Source organism: Hyla sarda, unplaced genomic scaffold (assembly GCF_029499605.1).
Source record: "Hyla sarda isolate aHylSar1 unplaced genomic scaffold, aHylSar1.hap1 scaffold_373, whole genome shotgun sequence".
In the NCBI taxonomy this organism is placed as follows: Eukaryota; Metazoa; Chordata; class Amphibia; order Anura; family Hylidae; genus Hyla; species Hyla sarda.
The window spans coordinates 274,948-299,449 of NW_026610392.1; the positions used below are offsets into that span (position 1 = coordinate 274,948).

At 46.6% G+C, this 24,502-nt stretch overlaps 10 non-coding genes and 2 pseudogenes across 10 annotated transcripts; all 12 read left to right on the forward strand.

Moving 5' to 3' along the window:
- Window positions 1–1,122: 1,122 nt before the first annotated feature.
- On the forward strand, window positions 1,123–1,313 carry LOC130332233 (U2 spliceosomal RNA). The gene has a single exon (XR_008874958.1). It is a non-coding gene; the product is annotated as a U2 spliceosomal RNA (small nuclear RNA).
- Window positions 1,314–3,412: 2,099 nt separating this feature from the next.
- Window positions 3,413–3,603, forward strand: LOC130332234 (U2 spliceosomal RNA). The gene has a single exon (XR_008874959.1). It is a non-coding gene; the product is annotated as a U2 spliceosomal RNA (small nuclear RNA).
- A 2,100-nt stretch (window positions 3,604–5,703) lies between these two features.
- On the forward strand, window positions 5,704–5,894 carry LOC130332235 (U2 spliceosomal RNA). The gene has a single exon (XR_008874960.1). It is a non-coding gene; the product is annotated as a U2 spliceosomal RNA (small nuclear RNA).
- A 2,092-nt stretch (window positions 5,895–7,986) lies between these two features.
- Window positions 7,987–8,146, forward strand: LOC130332269 (U2 spliceosomal RNA; annotated as a pseudogene).
- A 694-nt stretch (window positions 8,147–8,840) lies between these two features.
- Window positions 8,841–9,026, forward strand: LOC130332267 (U2 spliceosomal RNA). Its single transcript, XR_008874986.1, has one exon. It is a non-coding gene; the product is annotated as a U2 spliceosomal RNA (small nuclear RNA).
- A 2,091-nt stretch (window positions 9,027–11,117) lies between these two features.
- Window positions 11,118–11,308, forward strand: LOC130332236 (U2 spliceosomal RNA). The gene has a single exon (XR_008874961.1). It is a non-coding gene; the product is annotated as a U2 spliceosomal RNA (small nuclear RNA).
- Window positions 11,309–13,404: 2,096 nt separating this feature from the next.
- LOC130332237 (U2 spliceosomal RNA) lies at window positions 13,405–13,595 on the forward strand. The gene has a single exon (XR_008874962.1). It is a non-coding gene; the product is annotated as a U2 spliceosomal RNA (small nuclear RNA).
- Window positions 13,596–15,685: 2,090 nt separating this feature from the next.
- LOC130332273 (U2 spliceosomal RNA) lies at window positions 15,686–15,845 on the forward strand (annotated as a pseudogene).
- Window positions 15,846–16,539: 694 nt separating this feature from the next.
- Window positions 16,540–16,734, forward strand: LOC130332257 (U2 spliceosomal RNA). Its single transcript, XR_008874980.1, has one exon. It is a non-coding gene; the product is annotated as a U2 spliceosomal RNA (small nuclear RNA).
- A 2,101-nt stretch (window positions 16,735–18,835) lies between these two features.
- Window positions 18,836–19,026, forward strand: LOC130332252 (U2 spliceosomal RNA). Its single transcript, XR_008874975.1, has one exon. It is a non-coding gene; the product is annotated as a U2 spliceosomal RNA (small nuclear RNA).
- Window positions 19,027–21,113: 2,087 nt separating this feature from the next.
- On the forward strand, window positions 21,114–21,304 carry LOC130332239 (U2 spliceosomal RNA). Its single transcript, XR_008874963.1, has one exon. It is a non-coding gene; the product is annotated as a U2 spliceosomal RNA (small nuclear RNA).
- A 2,094-nt stretch (window positions 21,305–23,398) lies between these two features.
- Window positions 23,399–23,589, forward strand: LOC130332240 (U2 spliceosomal RNA). The gene has a single exon (XR_008874964.1). It is a non-coding gene; the product is annotated as a U2 spliceosomal RNA (small nuclear RNA).
- The last annotated feature ends 913 nt before the right edge of the window (window positions 23,590–24,502 follow it).

Here is a 24,502-nt window from a genome sequence, read left to right on the forward strand (position 1 = left end):
CCATCTGCTGGCGGTATTGAATAAGCATTGCTGCACTGATGGGGTATGCATTAGACGAAAAAAAAGAAGAAAAAGAAGAATAATACGCCCAGAAAAGAGGCAAAAAGGAGAAAAACGTAAAAAAACGTGAAAAAAAAGTAAGAGGAAGAGAAGGGAAAAAAAGGTGGAAATGGGTTTAAAAGTGATTTCGGCGGAGAAATATATATATATATATATATATATATATATATATATATATATATATATATATGCGCACACACACACATAGATATAAACGTATTCTCCGTTGAGATATTGCAGCCGCTGCTGTGTCCAGGCCCAGGAGCCTTAGCACTGTGCTGTGATGTCACTCAATACCACTGACATCACTAGGTGTAAACAACATCTCTCCTTTGCTGTGTATGTGACTATGGAGCTGTTTGGTGATGTCGTCTATTACGGCCTTCATAGAAGCAACAGGAGATTGTTGCATCCATCTTGAACCCTCAGAACTACAGTGCTATGATGTCACTCACTTCCACAGGCCTTGCAGAGTGTAAACAACAACAACCCAGCTTTGTTGTGTATGTAACCAAAGGGATTTGTGATGTCACCTAGAACCTTCACAGCAGCGACAGCTTTATGAGGAGCATCAGCACTGCTCTGCCTGAGCAGAACCATCACCGCCATAGGTTGTCAAATAACCCGGATTTAACCCACACAGGTAAGTCCAATGGGGTGCAGGCATGTCCTCTATGCTTACAGCTTCCCGTGGGTGTTGGTTTGATACCGTTTGGGGACAGCCAAGGAGGCATCTGCAGGCAACAAAGGTAGGTGTGTGCTTGTGTGTGTGTTTCCTATGCAGATCCTAAGCCCAGTGTCACATGCAAGTAGGAGGAGTAAGAAGGGTTCCTGGCAAATCCGGGTTATGGATTGCATTTAAAAAGGCCCCGTGGGAGTGCAATGGGCCCCTGTCTTGCTGCTTAGCAATAATGGTATGGGTTTAGGTTCTGCTGTGTGTACTGGTGGTTGACTGCCCCCCAGCCCAGAGTGTGCATGGAAAATTGTCTGGCAGCCTCCCTGACAGCAAGCAGTGATAGTGCCCATGAAGGGGACCTTGTTGGGCCCGCCCCTTTCACGGTTATCGCTTCTCGGCCTTTTGGCTAAGATCAAGTGTAGTATCTGTTCTTATCAGTTTAATATCTGATACGTCCCCTATCTGGGGACCATATATTAAATGGATTTTTGAGAACGGGGGCCGATTTCGAAGCTTGCTTCCGTCGCCCTATGCATTGACCCGATATGGCAGTATCTTCGGGTACAGTGCACCACCCCCTTACAGGGTTAAAAAGAAAGATTCCTACTTTCATTGCTACCTGCTTGCTGGCTAGCCAGCTAGCCAGCCCTGTGGGCCTTGCTGCTGCTGCAGCCAAAAAACAAAAGGTGGTGCTGCTGCTGCTTCTGCTGCTTCTGCTTCTGCTTGTGTCTGGCCCCTGTTGGAGCGTCCAGGCACAGGACTTCTGCTGCTGCTGACTAAATGGCCTCCTTAATTGGATCATTTGAGTAGCCAGCACACCTGTGCAGGTAGGGCATGACATGATAGGCAGCTGCCTTGATAGCGGGTGGGTGCTGAATGTTCCTAATTGACAAAATAAGATTAATGCTTATGAAGAAATATAAAATCTCATCCCTTCCCCAATATCGCACCACACCCCTACCCCTTAATTCCCTGGTTGAACGTGATGGACATATGTCTTTTTTCGACCGTACTAACTATGTAACTATGTAACATAACATGGGGGGGGGGGGGGGGGGGGTCTCCTGGCTGTTCACACAGGTGTGTCATTGCTGTACATTGACCATGCATTGCTTCTGTGGTATTGCAAAGGCAAAGACAAATGCTTCCAGCCATCCATTGCACTAATGGATTGGTCATCAGCTGGCTGTCTATGTCCCGCATCAATATAGACCAAAGTACAGAGGGTTAGGCTATGCTATTGTGCACCTACCTGATGCATCAGAAGGTGCGAGGCCCTTGCTAAATTCTGTGCACAGACTTTGAGATCTATGCTTTAGACTGTATCTAAACCTGCTCCAACATGGACTGACATTCTGGCCTACTTTCAGCCGATGCGACTTGTCTGTCGCTGAACAGTCGCTTTTTATGTATTCAGCACCTATGTATAATGTTGTAAAAATGCTCTAGAAGCTAAAGTCGCAGAAATGTCACACATATTTGGCCTGCAACTTTCTGTGCGACAAATTCAGACAGGAAAAATCAGTATAAATCCTTAGAAAATTATCCCCCAGTGTCTCCATCTGCTGGCGGTATTGAATAAGCATTGCTGCACTGATGGGGTATGCATTAGACGAAAAAAAAGAAGAAAAAGAAGAATAATACGCCCAGAAAAGAGGCGAAAAGGAGAAAAACGTAAAAAAACGTGAAAAAAAAGTAAGAGGAAGAGAAGGGAAAAAAAGGTGGAAATGGGTTTAAAAGTGATTTCGGCGGAGAAATATATATATATATATATATATATATATATATATATATATATATATATGCGCACACACACACATAGATATAAACGTATTCTCCGTTGAGATATTGCAGCCGCTGCTGTGTCCAGGCCCAGGAGCCTTAGCACTGTGCTGTGATGTCACTCAATACCACTGACATCACTAGGTGTAAACAACATCTCTCCTTTGCTGTGTATGTGACTATGGAGCTGTTTGGTGATGTCGTCTATTACGGCCTTCATAGAAGCAACAGGAGATTGTTGCATCCATCTTGAACCCTCAGAACTACAGTGCTATGATGTCACTCACTTCCACAGGCCTTGCAGAGTGTAAACAACAACAACCCAGCTTTGTTGTGTATGTAACCAAAGGGATTTGTGATGTCACCTAGAACCTTCACAGCAGCGACAGCTTTATGAGGAGCATCAGCACTGCTCTGCCTGAGCAGAACCATCACCGCCATAGGTTGTCAAATAACCCGGATTTAACCCACACAGGTAAGTCCAATGGGGTGCAGGCATGTCCTCTATGCTTACAGCTTCCCGTGGGTGTTGGTTTGATACCGTTTGGGGACAGCCAAGGAGGCATCTGCAGGCAACAAAGGTAGGTGTGTGCTTGTGTGTGTGTTTCCTATGCAGATCCTAAGCCCAGTGTCACATGCAAGTAGGAGGAGTAAGAAGGGTTCCTGGCAAATCCGGGTTATGGATTGCATTTAAAAAGGCCCCGTGGGAGTGCAATGGGCCCCTGTCTTGCTGCTTAGCAATAATGGTATGGGTTTAGGTTCTGCTGTGTGTACTGGTGGTTGACTGCCCCCCAGCCCAGAGTGTGCATGGAAAATTGTCTGGCAGCCTCCCTGACAGCAAGCAGTGATAGTGCCCATGAAGGGGACCTTGTTGGGCCCGCCCCTTTCACGGTTATCGCTTCTCGGCCTTTTGGCTAAGATCAAGTGTAGTATCTGTTCTTATCAGTTTAATATCTGATACGTCCCCTATCTGGGGACCATATATTAAATGGATTTTTGAGAACGGGGGCCGATTTCGAAGCTTGCTTCCGTCGCCCTATGCATTGACCCGATATGGCAGTATCTTCGGGTACAGTGCACCACCCCCTTACAGGGTTAAAAAGAAAGATTCCAACTTTCATTGCTACCTGCTTGCTGGCTAGCCAGCTAGCCAGCCCTGTGGGCCTTGCTGCTGCTGCAGCCAAAAAACAAAAGGTGGTGCTGCTGCTGCTTCTGCTGCTTCTGCTTCTGCTTGTGTCTGGCCCCTGTTGGAGCGTCCAGGCACAGGACTTCTGCTGCTGCTGCTGACTAAATGGCCTCCTTAATTGGATCATTTGAGTAGCCAGCACACCTGTGCAGGTAGGGAATGACATGATAGGCAGCTGCCTTGATAGCGGGTGGGTGCTGAATGTTCCTAATTGACAAAATAAGATTAATGCTTATGAAGAAATATAAAATCTCATCCCTTCCCCAATATCGCGCCACACCCCTACCCCTTAATTCCCTGGTTGAACGTGATGGACATATGTCTTTTTTCGACCGTACTAACTATGTAACTATGTAACATAACATGGGGGGGGGGGGGGGGGTCTCCTGGCTGTTCACACAGGTGTGTCATTGCTGTACATTGACCATGCATTGCTTCTGTGGTATTGCAAAGGCAAAGACAAATGCTTCCAGCCATCCATTGCACTAATGGATTGGTCATCAGCTGGCTGTCTATGTCCCGCATCAATATAGACCAAAGTACAGAGGGTTAGGCTATGCTATTGTGCACCTACCTGATGCATCAGAAGGTGCGAGGCCCTTGCTAAATTCTGTGCACAGACTTTGAGATCTATGCTTTAGACTGTATCTAAACCTGCTCCAACATGGACTGACATTCTGGCCTACTTTCAGCCGATGCGACTTGTCTGTCGCTGAACAGTCGCTTTTTATGTATTCAGCACCTATGTATAATGTTGTAAAAATGCTCTAGAAGCTAAAGTCGCAGAAATGTCACACATATTTGGCCTGCAACTTTCTGTGCGACAAATTCAGACAGGAAAAATCAGTATAAATCCTTAGAAAATTATCCCCCAGTGTCTCCATCTGCTGGCGGTATTGAATAAGCATTGCTGCACTGATGGGGTATGCATTAGACGAAAAAAAAGAAGAAAAAGAAGAATAATACGCCCAGAAAAGAGGCGAAAAGGAGAAAAACGTAAAAAAACGTGAAAAAAAAGTAAGAGGAAGAGAAGGGAAAAAAAGGTGGAAATGGGTTTAAAAGTGATTTCGGCGGAGAATATATATATATATATATATATATATATATATATATATATATATATATATGCGCACACACACACATAGATATAAACGTATTCTCCGTTGAGATATTGCAGCCGCTGCTGTGTCCAGGCCCAGGAGCCTTAGCACTGTGCTGTGATGTCACTCAATACCACTGACATCACTAGGTGTAAACAACATCTCTCCTTTGCTGTGTATGTGACTATGGAGCTGTTTGGTGATGTCGTCTATTACGGCCTTCATAGAAGCAACAGGAGATTGTTGCATCCATCTTGAACCCTCAGAACTACAGTGCTATGATGTCACTCACTTCCACAGGCCTTGCAGAGTGTAAACAACAACAACCCAGCTTTGTTGTGTATGTAACCAAAGGGATTTGTGATGTCACCTAGAACCTTCACAGCAGCGACAGCTTTATGAGGAGCATCAGCACTGCTCTGCCTGAGCAGAACCATCACCGCCATAGGTTGTCAAATAACCCGGATTTAACCCACACAGGTAAGTCCAATGGGGTGCAGGCATGTCCTCTATGCTTACAGCTTCCCGTGGGTGTTGGTTTGATACCGTTTGGGGACAGCCAAGGAGGCATCTGCAGGCAACAAAGGTAGGTGTGTGCTTGTGTGTGTGTTTCCTATGCAGATCCTAAGCCCAGTGTCACATGCAAGTAGGAGGAGTAAGAAGGGTTCCTGGCAAATCCGGGTTATGGATTGCATTTAAAAAGGCCCCGTGGGAGTGCAATGGGCCCCTGTCTTGCTGCTTAGCAATAATGGTATGGGTTTAGGTTCTGCTGTGTGTACTGGTGGTTGACTGCCCCCCAGCCCAGAGTGTGCATGGAAAATTGTCTGGCAGCCTCCCTGACAGCAAGCAGTGATAGTGCCCATGAAGGGGACCTTGTTGGGCCTGCCCCTTTCACGGTTATCGCTTCTCGGCCTTTTGGCTAAGATCAAGTGTAGTATCTGTTCTTATCAGTTTAATATCTGATACGTCCCCTATCTGGGGACCATATATTAAATGGATTTTTGAGAACGGGGGCCGATTTCGAAGCTTGCTTCCGTCGCCCTATGCATTGACCCGATATGGCAGTATCTTCGGGTACAGTGCACCACCCCCTTACAGGGTTAAAAAGAAAGATTCCTACTTTCATTGCTACCTGCTTGCTGGCTAGCCAGCTAGCCAGCCCTGTGGGCCTTGCTGCTGCTGCAGCCAAAAAACAAAAGGTGGTGCTGCTGCTGCTTCTGCTGCTTCTGCTTCTGCTTGTGTCTGGCCCCTGTTGGAGCGTCCAGGCACAGGACTTCTGCTGCTGCTGACTAAATGGCCTCCTTAATTGGATCATTTGAGTAGCCAGCACACCTGTGCAGGTAGGGCATGACATGATAGGCAGCTGCCTTGATAGCGGGTGGGTGCTGAATGTTCCTAATTGACAAAATAAGATTAATGCTTATGAAGAAATATAAAATCTCATCCCTTCCCCAATATCGCGCCACACCCCTACCCCTTAATTCCCTGGTTGAACGTGATGGACATATGTCTTTTTTCGACCGTACTAACTATGTAACTATGTAACATAACATGGGGGGGGGGGGGGGGGGGTCTCCTGGCTGTTCACACAGGTGTGTCATTGCTGTACATTGACCATGCATTGCTTCTGTGGTATTGCAAAGGCAAAGACAAATGCTTCCAGCCATCCATTGCACTAATGGATTGGTCATCAGCTGGCTGTCTATGTCCCGCATCAATATAGACCAAAGTACAGAGGGTTAGGCTATGCTATTGTGCACCTACCTGATGCATCAGAAGGTGCGAGGCCCTTGCTAAATTCTGTGCACAGACTTTGAGATCTATGCTTTAGACTGTATCTAAACCTGCTCCAACATGGACTGACATTCTGGCCTACTTTCAGCCGATGCGACTTGTCTGTCGCTGAACAGTCGCTTTTTATGTATTCAGCACCTATGTATAATGTTGTAAAAATGCTCTAGAAGCTAAAGTCGCAGAAATGTCACACATATTTGGCCTGCAACTTTCTGTGCGACAAATTCAGACAGGAAAAATCAGTATAAATCCTTAGAAAATTATCCCCCAGTGTCTCCATCTGCTGGCGGTATTGAATAAGCATTGCTGCACTGATGGGGTATGCATTAGACGAAAAAAAAGAAGAAAAAGAAGAATAATACGCCCAGAAAAGAGGCGAAAAGGAGAAAAACGTAAAAAAACGTGAAAAAAAAGTAAGAGGAAGAGAAGGGAAAAAAAGGTGGAAATGGGTTTAAAAGTGATTTCGGCGGAGAAATATATATATATATATATATATATATATATATATATATATATGCGCACACACACACATAGATATAAACGTATTCTCCGTTGAGATATTGCAGCCGCTGCTGTGTCCAGGCCCAGGAGCCTTAGCACTGTGCTGTGATGTCACTCAATACCACTGACATCACTAGGTGTAAACAACATCTCTCCTTTGCTGTGTATGTGACTATGGAGCTGTTTGGTGATGTCGTCTATTATGGCCTTCATAGAAGCAACAGGAGATTGTTGCATCCATCTAGAACCCTCAGAACTACAGTGCTATGATGTCACTCACTTCCACAGGCCTTGCAGAGTGTAAACAACAACAACCCAGCTTTGTTGTGTATGTAACCAAAGGGATTTGTGATGTCACCTAGAACCTTCACAGCAGCGACAGCTTTATGAGGAGCATCAGCACTGCTCTGCCTGAGCAGAACCATCACCGCCATAGGTTGTCAAATAACCCGGATTTAACCCACACAGGTAAGTCCAATGGGGTGCAGGCATGTCCTCTATGCTTACAGCTTCCCGTGGGTGTTGGTTTGATACCGTTTGGGGACAGCCAAGGAGGCATCTGCAGGCAACAAAGGTAGGTGTGTGCTTGTGTGTGTGTTTCCTATGCAGATCCTAAGCCCAGTGTCACATGCAAGTAGGAGGAGTAAGAAGGGTTCCTGGCAAATCCGGGTTATGGATTGCATTTAAAAAGGCCCCGTGGGAGTGCAATGGGCCCCTGTCTTGCTGCTTAGCAATAATGGTATGGGTTTAGGTTCTGCTGTGTGTACTGGTGGTTGACTGCCCCCCAGCCCAGAGTGTGCATGGAAAATTGTCTGGCAGCCTCCCTGACAGCAAGCAGTGATAGTGCCCATGAAGGGGACCTTGTTGGGCCCGCCCCTTTCACGGTTATCGCTTCTCGGCCTTTTGGCTAAGATCAAGTGTAGTATCTGTTCTTATCAGTTTTCATGCTGGTGGGGATGGGTGCTGCATGGAGGATGCAGGTGTACCAGGGCTTTCCGGGGCTGGTTCTGAGGAATCAGCTCGACGGCTGCCCCGATGTGACCTGTTCCCTCCGGGTCTCGCCATGAGGCTGAGAGGGTCTTGAGCCGAGGTACTTTTGTGCCTCGGGGAGTGGTGACCCCGAGGTGCCGAAACTCACTGGGAGGATAGACTCACTGAGTTGAAGCACGGGCACCATAATCTCTTCACCTTGTGGCACTCACCTCTTGATTCCCGGCCTTCTGGCTAGGATCAGAGAAATTTTTATAGATCCGGCCGGATGTCCGGGCAGTATATCTGCACACATTCACTTATTTATTTCTTTTTTTGTCTCACTGTGTCACTTTTTGCGTGTTGTGTGTTCACAGGATTTGTCAGGATGCGGTAGCCCTTCTGGGTGTCCCTCCTGGCGGTCTAGGGGAGGTGTGTGTGGCCATTAGGTTCCGCACCTCCCTGCAAACACCCCGGGTACTCCTGCTTTGGCAGGGTACCTACCGTAATCGGCTCTGCGGGCAGATACCTTGGCTAACGCCAAGGGGGATGCCGGGAGCATTTGTGGTCCCCTAGTAGCTTCGGCGAAAAGGGACATCGAACCTGGAACCTCGCAGGTACCTTTTGGTCCGGAGGCGAAGGGTAAGGTTTGTTGGGGGGCCTCTCTCCTATCGGAGAAGGGCTTGCGATAGACCGCATCCTTTGTGCACGTTTTTTTAGTGTAACACGTTTGCACTTTTTCTTGCACTTTGGGTGAATCGAAAGCACGTTCCTCGGCTTTAGATAAAAAAAAAAAAAAAAAAAATCTGTTCTTATCAGTTTAATATCTGATACGTCCCCTATCTGGGGACCATATATTAAATGGATTTTTGAGAACGGGGGCCGATTTCGAAGCTTGCTTCCGTCGCCCTATGCATTGACCCGATATGGCAGTATCTTCGGGTACAGTGCACCACCCCCTTACAGGGTTAAAAAGAAAGATTCCTACTTTCATTGCTACCTGCTTGCTGGCTAGCCAGCTAGCCAGCCCTGTGGGCCTTGCTGCTGCTGCAGCCAAAAAACAAAAGGTGGTGCTGCTGCTGCTTCTGCTGCTTCTGCTTCTGCTTGTGTCTGGCCCCTGTTGGAGCGTCCAGGCACAGGACTTCTGCTGCTGCTGACTAAATGGCCTCCTTAATTGGATCATTTGAGTAGCCAGCACACCTGTGCAGGTAGGGCATGACATGATAGGCAGCTGCCTTGATAGCGGGTGGGTGCTGAATGTTCCTAATTGACAAAATAAGATTAATGCTTATGAAGAAATATAAAATCTCATCCCTTCCCCAATATCGCGCCACACCCCTACCCCTTAATTCCCTGGTTGAACGTGATGGACATATGTCTTTTTTCGACCGTACTAACTATGTAACTATGTAACATAACATGGGGGGGGGGGGGGGGGGTCTCCTGGCTGTTCACACAGGTGTGTCATTGCTGTACATTGACCATGCATTGCTTCTGTGGTATTGCAAAGGCAAAGACAAATGCTTCCAGCCATCCATTGCACTAATGGATTGGTCATCAGCTGGCTGTCTATGTCCCGCATCAATATAGACCAAAGTACAGAGGGTTAGGCTATGCTATTGTGCACCTACCTGATGCATCAGAAGGTGCGAGGCCCTTGCTAAATTCTGTGCACAGACTTTGAGATCTATGCTTTAGACTGTATCTAAACCTGCTCCAACATGGACTGACATTCTGGCCTACTTTCAGCCGATGCGACTTGTCTGTCGCTGAACAGTCGCTTTTTATGTATTCAGCACCTATGTATAATGTTGTAAAAATGCTCTAGAAGCTAAAGTCGCAGAAATGTCACACATATTTGGCCTGCAACTTTCTGTGCGACAAATTCAGACAGGAAAAATCAGTATAAATCCTTAGAAAATTATCCCCCAGTGTCTCCATCTGCTGGCGGTATTGAATAAGCATTGCTGCACTGATGGGGTATGCATTAGACGAAAAAAAAGAAGAAAAAGAAGAATAATACGCCCAGAAAAGAGGCGAAAAGGAGAAAAACGTAAAAAAACGTGAAAAAAAAGTAAGAGGAAGAGAAGGGAAAAAAAGGTGGAAATGGGTTTAAAAGTGATTTCGGCGGAGAAATATATATATATATATATATATATATATATATATATATATATGCGCACACACACACATAGATATAAACGTATTCTCCGTTGAGATATTGCAGCCGCTGCTGTGTCCAGGCCCAGGAGCCTTAGCACTGTGCTGTGATGTCACTCAATACCACTGACATCACTAGGTGTAAACAACATCTCTCCTTTGCTGTGTATGTGACTATGGAGCTGTTTGGTGATGTCGTCTATTACGGCCTTCATAGAAGCAACAGGAGATTGTTGCATCCATCTTGAACCCTCAGAACTACAGTGCTATGATGTCACTCACTTCCACAGGCCTTGCAGAGTGTAAACAACAACAACCCAGCTTTGTTGTGTATGTAACCAAAGGGATTTGTGATGTCACCTAGAACCTTCACAGCAGCGACAGCTTTATGAGGAGCATCAGCACTGCTCTGCCTGAGCAGAACCATCACCGCCATAGGTTGTCAAATAACCCGGATTTAACCCACACAGGTAAGTCCAATGGGGTGCAGGCATGTCCTCTATGCTTACAGCTTCCCGTGGGTGTTGGTTTGATACCGTTTGGGGACAGCCAAGGAGGCATCTGCAGGCAACAAAGGTAGGTGTGTGCTTGTGTGTGTGTTTCCTATGCAGATCCTAAGCCCAGTGTCACATGCAAGTAGGAGGAGTAAGAAGGGTTCCTGGCAAATCCGGGTTATGGATTGCATTTAAAAAGGCCCCGTGGGAGTGCAATGGGCCCCTGTCTTGCTGCTTAGCAATAATGGTATGGGTTTAGGTTCTGCTGTGTGTACTGGTGGTTGACTGCCCCCCAGCCCAGAGTGTGCATGGAAAATTGTCTGGCAGCCTCCCTGACAGCAAGCAGTGATAGTGCCCATGAAGGGGACCTTGTTGGGCCCGCCCCTTTCACGGTTATCGCTTCTCGGCCTTTTGGCTAAGATCAAGTGTAGTATCTGTTCTTATCAGTTTAATATCTGATACGTCCCCTATCTGGGGACCATATATTAAATGGATTTTTGAGAACGGGGGCCGATTTCGAAGCTTGCTTCCGTCGCCCTATGCATTGACCCGATATGGCAGTATCTTCGGGTACAGTGCACCACCCCCTTACAGGGTTAAAAAGAAAGATTCCTACTTTCATTGCTACCTGCTTGCTGGCTAGCCAGCTAGCCAGCCCTGTGGGCCTTGCTGCTGCTGCAGCCAAAAAACAAAAGGTGGTGCTGCTGCTGCTTCTGCTGCTTCTGCTTCTGCTTGTGTCTGGCCCCTGTTGGAGCGTCCAGGCACAGGACTTCTGCTGCTGCTGACTAAATGGCCTCCTTAATTGGATCATTTGAGTAGCCAGCACACCTGTGCAGGTAGGGCATGACATGATAGGCAGCTGCCTTGATAGCGGGTGGGTGCTGAATGTTCCTAATTGACAAAATAAGATTAATGCTTATGAAGAAATATAAAATCTCATCCCTTCCCCAATATCGCGCCACACCCCTACCCCTTAATTCCCTGGTTGAACGTGATGGACATATGTCTTTTTTCGACCGTACTAACTATGTAACTATGTAACATAACATGGGGGGGGGGGGGGGGTCTCCTGGCTGTTCACACAGGTGTGTCATTGCTGTACATTGACCATGCATTGCTTCTGTGGTATTGCAAAGGCAAAGACAAATGCTTCCAGCCATCCATTGCACTAATGGATTGGTCATCAGCTGGCTGTCTATGTCCCGCATCAATATAGACCAAAGTACAGAGGGTTAGGCTATGCTATTGTGCACCTACCTGATGCATCAGAAGGTGCGAGGCCCTTGCTAAATTCTGTGCACAGACTTTGAGATCTATGCTTTAGACTGTATCTAAACCTGCTCCAACATGGACTGACATTCTGGCCTACTTTCAGCCGATGCGACTTGTCTGTCGCTGAACAGTCGCTTTTTATGTATTCAGCACCTATGTATAATGTTGTAAAAATGCTCTAGAAGCTAAAGTCGCAGAAATGTCACACATATTTGGCCTGCAACTTTCTGTGCGACAAATTCAGACAGGAAAAATCAGTATAAATCCTTAGAAAATTATCCCCCAGTGTCTCCATCTGCTGGCGGTATTGAATAAGCATTGCTGCACTGATGGGGTATGCATTAGACGAAAAAAAAGAAGAAAAAGAAGAATAATACGCCCAGAAAAGAGGCGAAAAGGAGAAAAACGTAAAAAAACGTGAAAAAAAAGTAAGAGGAAGAGAAGGGAAAAAAAGGTGGAAATGGGTTTAAAAGTGATTTCGGCGGAGAATATATATATATATATATATATATATATATATATATATATATATATATATGCGCACACACACACATAGATATAAACGTATTCTCCGTTGAGATATTGCAGCCGCTGCTGTGTCCAGGCCCAGGAGCCTTAGCACTGTGCTGTGATGTCACTCAATACCACTGACATCACTAGGTGTAAACAACATCTCTCCTTTGCTGTGTATGTGACTATGGAGCTGTTTGGTGATGTCGTCTATTACGGCCTTCATAGAAGCAACAGGAGATTGTTGCATCCATCTTGAACCCTCAGAACTACAGTGCTATGATGTCACTCACTTCCACAGGCCTTGCAGAGTGTAAACAACAACAACCCAGCTTTGTTGTGTATGTAACCAAAGGGATTTGTGATGTCACCTAGAACCTTCACAGCAGCGACAGCTTTATGAGGAGCATCAGCACTGCTCTGCCTGAGCAGAACCATCACCGCCATAGGTTGTCAAATAACCCGGATTTAACCCACACAGGTAAGTCCAATGGGGTGCAGGCATGTCCTCTATGCTTACAGCTTCCCGTGGGTGTTGGTTTGATACCGTTTGGGGACAGCCAAGGAGGCATCTGCAGGCAACAAAGGTAGGTGTGTGCTTGTGTGTGTGTTTCCTATGCAGATCCTAAGCCCAGTGTCACATGCAAGTAGGAGGAGTAAGAAGGGTTCCTGGCAAATCCGGGTTATGGATTGCATTTAAAAAGGCCCCGTGGGAGTGCAATGGGCCCCTGTCTTGCTGCTTAGCAATAATGGTATGGGTTTAGGTTCTGCTGTGTGTACTGGTGGTTGACTGCCCCCCAGCCCAGAGTGTGCATGGAAAATTGTCTGGCAGCCTCCCTGACAGCAAGCAGTGATAGTGCCCATGAAGGGGACCTTGTTGGGCCCGCCCCTTTCACGGTTATCGCTTCTCGGCCTTTTGGCTAAGATCAAGTGTAGTATCTGTTCTTATCAGTTTAATATCTGATACGTCCCCTATCTGGGGACCATATATTAAATGGATTTTTGAGAACGGGGGCCGATTTCGAAGCTTGCTTCCGTCGCCCTATGCATTGACCCGATATGGCAGTATCTTCGGGTACAGTGCACCACCCCCTTACAGGGTTAAAAAGAAAGATTCCTACTTTCATTGCTACCTGCTTGCTGGCTAGCCAGCTAGCCAGCCCTGTGGGCCTTGCTGCTGCTGCAGCCAAAAAACAAAAGGTGGTGCTGCTGCTGCTTCTGCTGCTTCTGCTTCTGCTTGTGTCTGGCCCCTGTTGGAGCGTCCAGGCACAGGACTTCTGCTGCTGCTGACTAAATGGCCTCCTTAATTGGATCATTTGAGTAGCCAGCACACCTGTGCAGGTAGGGCATGACATGATAGGCAGCTGCCTTGATAGCGGGTGGGTGCTGAATGTTCCTAATTGACAAAATAAGATTAATGCTTATGAAGAAATATAAAATCTCATCCCTTCCCCAATATCGCGCCACACCCCTACCCCTTAATTCCCTGGTTGAACGTGATGGACATATGTCTTTTTTCGACCGTACTAACTATGTAACTATGTAACATAACATGGGGGGGGGGGGGGGGGTCTCCTGGCTGTTCACACAGGTGTGTCATTGCTGTACATTGACCATGCATTGCTTCTGTGGTATTGCAAAGGCAAAGACAAATGCTTCCAGCCATCTATTGCACTAATGGATTGGTCATCAGCTGGCTGTCTATGTCCCGCATCAATATAGACCAAAGTACAGAGGGTTAGGCTATGCTATTGTGCACCTACCTGATGCATCAGAAGGTGCGAGGCCCTTGCTAAATTCTGTGCACAGACTTTGAGATCTATGCTTTAGACTGTATCTAAACCTGCTCCAACATGGACTGACATTCTGGCCTACTTTCAGCCGATGCGACTTGTCTGTCGCTGAACAGTCGCTTTTTATGTATTCAGCACCTATGTATAATGTTGTAAAAATGCTCTAGAAGCTAAAGTCGCAGAAATGTCACACATATTTGGCCTGCAACTTTCTGTGCGACAAATTCAGACAGGAAAAATCAGTATAAATCCTTAGAAAATTATCCCCCAGTGTCTCCATCTGCTGGCGGTATTGAATAAGCATTGCTGCACTGATGGGGTATGCATTAGACGAAAAAAAAGAAGAAAAAGAAGAATAATACGCCCAGAAAAGAGGCGAAAAGGAGAAAAACGTAAAAAAACGTGAAAAAAAAGTAAGAGGAAGAGAAGGGAAAAAAAGGTGGAAATGGGTTTAAAAGTGATTTCGGCGGAGAAATATATATATATATATATATATATATATATATATATATATATGCGCACACACACACATAGATATAAACGTATTCTCCGTTGAGATATTGCAGCCGCTGCTGTGTCCAGGCCCAGGAGCCTTAGCACTGTGCTGTGATGTCACTCAATACCACTGACATCACTAGGTGTAAACAACATCTCTCCTTTGCTGTGTATGTGACTATGGAGCTGTTTGGTGATGTCGTCTATTACGGCCTTCATAGAAGCAACAGGAGATTGTTGCATCCATCTTGAACCCTCAGAACTACAGTGCTATGATGTCACTCACTTCCACAGGCCTTGCAGAGTGTAAACAACAACAACCCAGCTTTGTTGTGTATGTAACCAAAGGGATTTGTGATGTCACCTAGAACCTTCACAGCAGCGACAGCTTTATGAGGAGCATCAGCACTGCTCTGCCTGAGCAGAACCATCACCGCCATAGGTTGTCAAATAACCCGGATTTAACCCACACAGGTAAGTCCAATGGGGTGCAGGCATGTCCTCTATGCTTACAGCTTCCCGTGGGTGTTGGTTTGATACCATTTGGGGACAGCCAAGGAGGCATCTGCAGGCAACAAAGGTAGGTGTGTGCTTGTGTGTGTGTTTCCTATGCAGATCCTAAGCCCAGTGTCACATGCAAGTAGGAGGAGTAAGAAGGGTTCCTGGCAAATCCGGGTTATGGATTGCATTTAAAAAGGCCCCGTGGGAGTGCAATGGGCCCCTGTCTTGCTGCTTAGCAATAATGGTATGGGTTTAGGTTCTGCTGTGTGTACTGGTGGTTGACTGCCCCCCAGCCCAGAGTGTGCATGGAAAATTGTCTGGCAGCCTCCCTGACAGCAAGCAGTGATAGTGCCCATGAAGGGGACCTTGTTGGGCCCGCCCCTTTCACGGTTATCGCTTCTCGGCCTTTTGGCTAAGATCAAGTGTAGTATCTGTTCTTATCAGTTTTCATGCTGGTGGGGATGGGTGCTGCATGGAGGATGCAGGTGTACCAGGGCTTTCCGGGGCTGGTTCTGAGGAATCAGCTCGACGGCTGCCCCGATGTGACCTGTTCCCTCCGGGTCTCGCCATGAGGCTGAGAGGGTCTAGAGCCGAGGTACTTTTGTGCCTCGGGGAGTGGTGACCCCGAGGTGCCGAAACTCACTGGGAGAATAGACTCACTGAGTTGAAGCACGGGCACCATAATCTCTTCACCTTGTGGCACTCACCTCTTGATTCCCGGCCTTCTGGCTAGGATCAGAGAAATTTTTATAGATCCGGCCGGATGTCCGGGCAGTATATCTGCACACATTCACTTATTTATTTCTTTTTTGTCTCACTGTGTCACTTTTTGCGTGTTGTGTGTTCACAGGATTGGTCAGGATGCGGTAGCCCTTCTGGGTGTCCCTCCTGGCGGTCTAGGGGAGGTGTGTGTGGCCATTAGGTTCCGCACCTCCCTGCAAACACCCCGGGTACTCCTGCTTTGGCAGGGTACCTACCGTAATCGGCTCTGCGGGCAGATACCTTGGCTAACGCCAAGGGGGATGCCGGGAGCATTTGTGGTCCCCTAGTAGCTTCGGCGAAAAGGGACATCGAACCTGGAACCTCGCAGGTACCTTTTGGTCCGGAGGCGAAGGGTAAGGTTTGTTGGGGGGCCTCTCTCCTATCGGAGAAGGGCTTGCGATAGACCGCATCCTTTGTGCACGTTTTTTTAGTGTAACACGTTTGCACTTTTTCTTGCACTTTGGGTGAATCGAAAGCACGTTCCTCGGCTTTTAAAAAAAAAAAAAAAAAAAAAAAAAAAGTAGTATCTGTTCTTATCAGTTTAATATCTGATACGTCCCCTATCTGGGGACCATATATTAAATGGATTTTTGAGAACGGGGGCCGATTTCGAAGCTTGCTTCCGTCGCCCTATGCATTGACCCGATATGGCAGTATCTTCGGGTACAGTGCACCACCCCCTTACAGGGTTAAAAAGAAAGATTCCTACTTTCATTGCTACCTGCTTGCTGGCTAGCCAGCTAGCCAGCCCTGTGGGCCTTGCTGCTGCTGCAGCCAAAAAACAAAAGGTGGTGCTGCTGCTGCTTCTGCTGCTTCTGCTTCTGCTTGTGTCTGGCCCCTGTTGGAGCGTCCAGGCACAGGACTTCTGCTGCTGCTGACTAAATGGCCTCCTTAATTGGATCATTTGAGTAGCCAGCACACCTGTGCAGGTAGGGCATGACATGATAGGCAGCTGCCTTGATAGCGGGTGGGTGCTGAATGTTCCTAATTGACAAAATAAGATTAATGCTTATGAAGAAATATAAAATCTCATCCCTTCCCCAATATCGCACCACACCCCTACCCCTTAATTCCCTGGTTGAACGTGATGGACATATGTCTTTTTTCGACCGTACTAACTATGTAACTATGTAACATAACATGGGGGGGGGGGGGGGGTCTCCTGGCTGTTCACACAGGTGTGTCATTGCTGTACATTGACCATGCATTGCTTCTGTGGTATTGCAAAGGCAAAGACAAATGCTTCCAGCCATCCATTGCACTAATGGATTGGTCATCAGCTGGCTGTCTATGTCCCGCATCAATATAGACCAAAGTACAGAGGGTTAGGCTATGCTATTGTGCACCTACCTGATGCATCAGAAGGTGCGAGGCCCTTACTAAATTCTGTGCACAGACTTTGAGATCTATGCTTTAGACTGTATCTAAACCTGCTCCAACATGGACTGACATTCTGGCCTACTTTCAGCCGATGCGACTTGTCTGTCGCTGAACAGTCGCTTTTTATGTATTCAGCACCTATGTATAATGTTGTAAAAATGCTCTAGAAGCTAAAGTCGCAGAAATGTCACACATATTTGGCCTGCAACTTTCTGTGCGACAAATTCAGACAGGAAAAATCAGTATAAATCCTTAGAAAATTATCCCCCAGTGTCTCCATCTGCTGGCGGTATTGAATAAGCATTGCTGCACTGATGGGGTATGCATTAGACGAAAAAAAAGAAGAAAAAGAAGAATAATACGCCCAGAAAAGAGGCGAAAAGGAGAAAAACGTAAAAAAACGTGAAAAAAAAGTAAGAGGAAGAGAAGGGAAAAAAAGGTGGAAATGGGTTTAAAAGTGATTTCGGCGGAGAAATATATATATATATATATATATATATATATATATATATATATATATATATATATGCGCACACACACACATAGATATAAACGTATTCTCCGTTGAGATATTGCAGCCGCTGCTGTGTCCAGGCCCAGGAGCCTTAGCACTGTGCTGTGATGTCACTCAATACCACTGACATCACTAGGTGTAAACAACATCTCTCCTTTGCTGTGTATGTGACTATGGAGCTGTTTGGTGATGTCGTCTATTACGGCCTTCATAGAAGCAACAGGAGATTGTTGCATCCATCTTGAACCCTCAGAACTACAGTGCTATGATGTCACTCACTTCCACAGGCCTTGCAGAGTGTAAACAACAACAACCCAGCTTTGTTGTGTATGTAACCAAAGGGATTTGTGATGTCACCTAGAACCTTCACAGCAGCGACAGCTTTATGAGGAGCATCAGCACTGCTCTGCCTGAGCAGAACCATCACCGCCATAGGTTGTCAAATAACCCGGATTTAACCCACACAGGTAAGTCCAATGGGGTGCAGGCATGTCCTCTATGCTTACAGCTTCCCGTGGGTGTTGGTTTGATACCGTTTGGGGACAGCCAAGGAGGCATCTGCAGGCAACAAAGGTAGGTGTGTGCTTGTGTGTGTGTTTCCTATGCAGATCCTAAGCCCAGTGTCACATGCAAGTAGGAGGAGTAAGAAGGGTTCCTGGCAAATCCGGGTTATGGATTGCATTTAAAAAGGCCCCGTGGGAGTGCAATGGGCCCCTGTCTTGCTGCTTAGCAATAATGGTATGGGTTTAGGTTCTGCTGTGTGTACTGGTGGTTGACTGCCCCCCAGCCCAGAGTGTGCATGGAAAATTGTCTGGCAGCCTCCCTGACAGCAAGCAGTGATAGTGCCCATGAAGGGGACCTTGTTGGGCCCGCCCCTTTCACGGTTATCGCTTCTCGGCCTTTTGGCTAAGGTCAAGTGTAGTATCTGTTCTTATCAGTTTAATATCTGATACGTCCCCTATCTGGGGACCATATATTAAATGGATTTTTGAGAACGGGGGCCGATTTCGAAGCTTGCTTCCGTCGCCCTATGCATTGACCCGATATGGCAGTATCTTCGGGTACAGTGCACCACCCCCTTACAGGGTTAAAAAGAAAGATTCCTACTTTCATTGCTACCTGCTTGCTGGCTAGCCAGCTAGCCAGCCCTGTGGGCCTTGCTGCTGCTGCAGCCAAAAAACAAAAGGTGGTGCTGCTGCTGCTTCTGCTGCTTCTGCTTCTGCTTGTGTCTGGCCCCTGTTGGAGCGTCCAGGCACAGGACTTCTGCTGCTGCTGACTAAATGGCCTCCTTAATTGGATCATTTGAGTAGCCAGCACACCTGTGCAGGTAGGGCATGACATGATAGGCAGCTGCCTTGATAGCGGGTGGGTGCTGAATGTTCCTAATTGACAAAATAAGATTAATGCTTATGAAGAAATATAAAATCTCATCCCTTCCCCAATATCGCGCCACACCCCTACCCCTTAATTCCCTGGTTGAACGTGATGGACATATGTCTTTTTTCGACCGTACTAACTATGTAACTATGTAACATAACATGGGGGGGGGGGGGGGTCTCCTGGCTGTTCACACAGGTGTGTCATTGCTGTACATTGACCATGCATTGCTTCTGTGGTATTGCAAAGGCAAAGACAAATGCTTCCAGCCATCCATTGCACTAATGGATTGGTCATCAGCTGGCTGTCTATGTCCCGCATCAATATAGACCAAAGTACAGAGGGTTAGGCTATGCTATTGTGCACCTACCTGATGCATCAGAAGGTGCGAGGCCCTTGCTAAATTCTGTGCACAGACTTTGAGATCTATGCTTTAGACTGTATCTAAACCTGCTCCAACATGGACTGACATTCTGGCCTACTTTCAGCCGATGCGACTTGTCTGTCGCTGAACAGTCGCTTTTTATGTATTCAGCACCTATGTATAATGTTGTAAAAATGCTCTAGAAGCTAAAGTCGCAGAAATGTCACACATATTTGGCCTGCAACTTTCTGTGCGACAAATTCAGACAGGAAAAATCAGTATAAATCCTTAGAAAATTATCCCCCAGTGTCTCCATCTGCTGGCGGTATTGAATAAGCATTGCTGCACTGATGGGGTATGCATTAGACGAAAAAAAAGAAGAAAAAGAAGAATAATACGCCCAGAAAAGAGGCGAAAAGGAGAAAAACGTAAAAAAACGTGAAAAAAAAGTAAGAGGAAGAGAAGGGAAAAAAAGGTGGAAATGGGTTTAAAAGTGATTTCGGCGGAGAATATATATATATATATATATATATATATATATATATATATATGCGCACACACACACATAGATATAAACGTATTCTCCGTTGAGATATTGCAGCCGCTGCTGTGTCCAGGCCCAGGAGCCTTAGCACTGTGCTGTGATGTCACTCAATACCACTGACATCACTAGGTGTAAACAACATCTCTCCTTTGCTGTGTATGTGACTATGGAGCTGTTTGGTGATGTCGTCTATTACGGCCTTCATAGAAGCAACAGGAGATTGTTGCATCCATCTTGAACCCTCAGAACTACAGTGCTATGATGTCACTCACTTCCACAGGCCTTGCAGAGTGTAAACAACAACAACCCAGCTTTGTTGTGTATGTAACCAAAGGGATTTGTGATGTCACCTAGAACCTTCACAGCAGCGACAGCTTTATGAGGAGCATCAGCACTGCTCTGCCTGAGCAGAACCATCACCGCCATAGGTTGTCAAATAACCCGGATTTAACCCACACAGGTAAGTCCAATGGGGTGCAGGCATGTCCTCTATGCTTACAGCTTCCCGTGGGTGTTGGTTTGATACCGTTTGGGGACAGCCAAGGAGGCATCTGCAGGCAACAAAGGTAGGTGTGTGCTTGTGTGTGTGTTTCCTATGCAGATCCTAAGCCCAGTGTCACATGCAAGTAGGAGGAGTAAGAAGGGTTCCTGGCAAATCCGGGTTATGGATTGCATTTAAAAAGGCCCCGTGGGAGTGCAATGGGCCCCTGTCTTGCTGCTTAGCAATAATGGTATGGGTTTAGGTTCTGCTGTGTGTACTGGTGGTTGACTGCCCCCCAGCCCAGAGTGTGCATGGAAAATTGTCTGGCAGCCTCCCTGACAGCAAGCAGTGATAGTGCCCATGAAGGGGACCTTGTTGGGCCCGCCCCTTTCACGGTTATCGCTTCTCGGCCTTTTGGCTAAGATCAAGTGTAGTATCTGTTCTTATCAGTTTAATATCTGATACGTCCCCTATCTGGGGACCATATATTAAATGGATTTTTGAGAACGGGGGCCGATTTCGAAGCTTGCTTCCGTCGCCCTATGCATTGACCCGATATGGCAGTATCTTCGGGTACAGTGCACCACCCCCTTACAGGGTTAAAAAGAAAGATTCCTACTTTCATTGCTACCTGCTTGCTGGCTAGCCAGCTAGCCAGCCCTGTGGGCCTTGCTGCTGCTGCAGCCAAAAAACAAAAGGTGGTGCTGCTGCTGCTTCTGCTGCTTCTGCTTCTGCTTGTGTCTGGCCCCTGTTGGAGCGTCCAGGCACAGGACTTCTGCTGCTGCTGACTAAATGGCCTCCTTAATTGGATCATTTGAGTAGCCAGCACACCTGTGCAGGTAGGGCATGACATGATAGGCAGCTGCCTTGATAGCGGGTGGGTGCTGAATGTTCCTAATTGACAAAATAAGATTAATGCTTATGAAGAAATATAAAATCTCATCCCTTCCCCAATATCGCGCCACACCCCTACCCCTTAATTCCCTGGTTGAACGTGATGGACATATGTCTTTTTTCGACCGTACTAACTATGTAACTATGTAACATAACATGGGGGGGGGGGGGGGGGTCTCCTGGCTGTTCACACAGGTGTGTCATTGCTGTACATTGACCATGCATTGCTTCTGTGGTATTGCAAAGGCAAAGACAAATGCTTCCAGCCATCCATTGCACTAATGGATTGGTCATCAGCTGGCTGTCTATGTCCCGCATCAATATAGACCAAAGTACAGAGGGTTAGGCTATGCTATTGTGCACCTACCTGATGCATCAGAAGGTGCGAGGCCCTTGCTAAATTCTGTGCACAGACTTTGAGATCTATGCTTTAGACTGTATCTAAACCTGCTCCAACATGGACTGACATTCTGGCCTACTTTCAGCCGATGCGACTTGTCTGTCGCTGAACAGTCGCTTTTTATGTATTCAGCACCTATGTATAATGTTGTAAAAATGCTCTAGAAGCTAAAGTCGCAGAAATGTCACACATATTTGGCCTGCAACTTTCTGTGCGACAAATTCAGACAGGAAAAATCAGTATAAATCCTTAGAAAATTATCCCCCAGTGTCTCCATCTGCTGGCGGTATTGAATAAGCATTGCTGCACTGATGGGGTATGCATTAGACGAAAAAAAAGAAGAAAAAGAAGAATAATACGCCCAGAAAAGAGGCGAAAAGGAGAAAAACGTAAAAAAACGTGAAAAAAAAGTAAGAGGAAGAGAAGGGAAAAAAAGGTGGAAATGGGTTTAAAAGTGATTTCGGCGGAGAAATATATATATATATATATATATATATATATATATATATATATATATGCGCACACACACACATAGATATAAACGTATTCTCCGTTGAGATATTGCAGCCGCTGCTGTGTCCAGGCCCAGGAGCCTTAGCACTGTGCTGTGATGTCACTCAATACCACTGACATCACTAGGTGTAAACAACATCTCTCCTTTGCTGTGTATGTGACTATGGAGCTGTTTGGTGATGTCGTCTATTACGGCCTTCATAGAAGCAACAGGAGATTGTTGCATCCATCTTGAACCCTCAGAACTACAGTGCTATGATGTCACTCACTTCCACAGGCCTTGCAGAGTGTAAACAACAACAACCCAGCTTTGTTGTGTATGTAACCAAAGGGATTTGTGATGTCACCTAGAACCTTCACAGCAGCGACAGCTTTATGAGGAGCATCAGCACTGCTCTGCCTGAGCAGAACCATCACCGCCATAGGTTGTCAAATAACCCGGATTTAACCCACACAGGTAAGTCCAATGGGGTGCAGGCATGTCCTCTATGCTTACAGCTTCCCGTGGGTGTTGGTTTGATACCGTTTGGGGACAGCCAAGGAGGCATCTGCAGGCAACAAAGGTAGGTGTGTGCTTGTGTGTGTGTTTCCTATGCAGATCCTAAGCCCAGTGTCACATGCAAGTAGGAGGAGTAAGAAGGGTTCCTGGCAAATCCGGGTTATGGATTGCATTTAAAAAGGCCCCGTGGGAGTGCAATGGGCCCCTGTCTTGCTGCTTAGCAATAATGGTATGGGTTTAGGTTCTGCTGTGTGTACTGGTGGTTGACTGCCCCCCAGCCCAGAGTGTGCATGGAAAATTGTCTGGCAGCCTCCCTGACAGCAAGCAGTGATAGTGCCCATGAAGGGGACCTTGTTGGGCCCGCCCCTTTCACGGTTATCGCTTCTCGGCCTTTTGGCTAAGATCAAGTGTAGTATCTGTTCTTATCAGTTTAATATCTGATACGTCCCCTATCTGGGGACCATATATTAAATGGATTTTTGAGAACGGGGGCCGATTTCGAAGCTTGCTTCCGTCGCCCTATGCATTGACCCGATATGGCAGTATCTTCGGGTACAGTGCACCACCCCCTTACAGGGTTAAAAAGAAAGATTCCTACTTTCATTGCTACCTGCTTGCTGGCTAGCCAGCTAGCCAGCCCTGTGGGCCTTGCTGCTGCTGCAGCCAAAAAACAAAAGGTGGTGCTGCTGCTGCTTCTGCTGCTTCTGCTTCTGCTTGTGTCTGGCCCCTGTTGGAGCGTCCAGGCACAGGACTTCTGCTGCTGCTGACTAAATGGCCTCCTTAATTGGATCATTTGAGTAGCCAGCACACCTGTGCAGGTAGGGCATGACATGATAGGCAGCTGCCTTGATAGCGGGTGGGTGCTGAATGTTCCTAATTGACAAAATAAGATTAATGCTTATGAAGAAATATAAAATCTCATCCCTTCCCCAATATCGCGCCACACCCCTACCCCTTAATTCCCTGGTTGAACGTGATGGACATATGTCTTTTTTCGACCGTACTAACTATGTAACTATGTAACATAACATGGGGGGGGGGGGGGGGTCTCCTGGCTGTTCACACAGGTGTGTCATTGCTGTACATTGACCATGCATTGCTTCTGTGGTATTGCAAAGGCAAAGACAAATGCTTCCAGCCATCCATTGCACTAATGGATTGGTCATCAGCTGGCTGTCTATGTCCCGCATCAATATAGACCAAAGTACAGAGGGTTAGGCTATGCTATTGTGCACCTACCTGATGCATCAGAAGGTGCGAGGCCCTTGCTAAATTCTGTGCACAGACTTTGAGATCTATGCTTTAGACTGTATCTAAACCTGCTCCAACATGGACTGACATTCTGGCCTACTTTCAGCCGATGCGACTTGTCTGTCGCTGAACAGTCGCTTTTTATGTATTCAGCACCTATGTATAATGTTGTAAAAATGCTCTAGAAGCTAAAGTCGCAGAAATGTCACACATATTTGGCCTGCAACTTT